We start from the raw sequence: 2,119 nt of genomic DNA, 5'->3' as shown, positions 1-2,119 counted from the left end.
TAAAAATATTAACATTCGGCTCTGTTTTAACCAGTTGATTATATTCTATAATACAATGATTTTCATTCCGTTGACATTTCATGGAATTTACTGAATTTTCCTCGTTTGTGCTAGGTTATCTTTCTACTTCTTATACAGGGTCAGGTTTTCATCAGAACATCGCGCGTGCCTGTTTGTCTTTCTCTGTGTTAGGAGGGAATGTTTCTTTACAAACTGTTCTTTATAAAATGTGTCTTTAGAAACAGCTGAGGATATGGCATCACCGAATGTGATTCCTGTCGGGCTGTGGGAGCACAGATACTGGATGTTGTCGTAAATGACATTTGGCTCATTAGAATCTGCCAAAACGGGCCAGGTAAATCATGGCCCTCGGAAAACACACAATACTGCATTGTCTTGGGGAGCTGCACGTTTAAGGACTTCTTTAGCTGACGTTTATTACGACTTGCCACTCATTTCCATTTTCTGCGTTTCATGCAATGTACCTCTGGGTGTAACCGTAAGAGTCAAGTGGGAAGCAGCGTGAAATGTCTTCTTAGACTCCCCTGAACAAAAAATGAGCCGAATCTTTCATTCGGTCAAGCCGGCTGAGCACCTATTCTCCACCAACTCCCAGGGAGAGCCCGTTTCCAGCCCACTCACTGCCCAGCACGGGAGACAAATGGACAAAAAGAATCCTCATTCTGACGGTGTGATAGAGGTGTCTGGAGAGAGGAAAGATGTGGAGAGGGAGGCTCTCTCCTTGGCCTGAGGGATTTATTGAGGCACCGAGGTCTTCAAATTAGATCCCGACCTTGGTGGGGAGAGACGGTGAGTCACAGTTCATAAGTGTGATTGGAATTCCGGGGCCGGTGCTGAGTGCCTGGTGCTTTTGACATTTTTGTGGGCTTCCCACATTATATGGGTGGAATGTCATGTCATTTTGACTCACCAGAGAAAGCGTGTGGGTCTAGAGATGTGGAAAACAGCTTCGGTCTGCAATAGGCTGCATGTTAGTGCAAATCTTTCAAATGGTTGCACCGTGCTTGGTAACCTTTGTCTGATGGAGGCTGTTGCATCGTCTGGAGAAAATGATGTTGATTAAGTTTCTAGGGGGATGACTTTATTTTAAAATCTTCTCTAGTCTGTTGACAGCACTCATACTTCATAAAGCACAATCCTGAGTTTCACATGCATAAACACGTATTAATTTTGACATCTATTTTGAACGCTTGAGGTAATTTATTTGGCTTAGTGCCTCGTAAAAGCAGGAAAGAGGCTTGGAGAACCACAGAAGGGCTGGGGGACCCCATTCTGCCGGATAGACATCTGGGACGGTGTACGAGGAGTAGACGTTGCAGGCGGACATTTAATTAAAGGTTGGCATTCAGACTAGAGGAATGTGAGGTGAGCCTCTCAGTATAAGGGAATGGTGAGTCTCTGAAACAAAAATCGTTATTTTTCTTTTGGTTGTGTAGTAATGCTTTACAGCTTGAAACAGTTTATAAAATGTAGACTCATAATGACATTAAGTCCAGATAGTAATTTTTATGGCAACAATTTATGATGCATCTGCGTAGGTAGAAGTCCTCAACATATTTTTTGCAGTTTGTAAAAAAAATGTATAGTAATATAAACTGTCTAGCACATAGAAAGAGATAGAAAACCTTCTAAAAGAGCAGTATGATATGAATACCAAAACATCCAAGAAGCATAGAGAAGGAAAATATACTGCAGGCTCATGAACCAAATGCTAAAATCCTAAATAAAATATTAATAAGTGGAGTCCACCATTTTAGGTTAAAACGTAAAAGACAGATGTGCGTTACTAGTATATAACACTGTGCCCTAAAATATAACAGACGGCTTTATTATAGTGGTGTGGGGAGATTAGACGAGAATTTTAAGAGAATGATAACAATATTAAAAGTGTAATAATTGATGTTTATAACAATAATAGGTTTAACAAGAAGGTATTTCTTTAACTCAAATAATAATACCTAAAGGGACAAACTTGGAATAATAATGAGAAAATAATAACGTATAATAATTGTTTTATTATATATCATTATATGCAATATAAATGTGTAACATAATGTTATATAATAACATAATAAAATAATGAAAACAATATGTAACA

This window comes from Pteropus vampyrus, unplaced genomic scaffold (assembly GCF_000151845.1).
Source record: "Pteropus vampyrus isolate Shadow unplaced genomic scaffold, Pvam_2.0 Scaffold286, whole genome shotgun sequence".
In the NCBI taxonomy this organism is placed as follows: domain Eukaryota; kingdom Metazoa; phylum Chordata; class Mammalia; order Chiroptera; family Pteropodidae; genus Pteropus; species Pteropus vampyrus.
The sequence above is the reverse complement of the archived record's forward strand: the minus strand, read 5'-3'. Positions refer to the sequence as shown.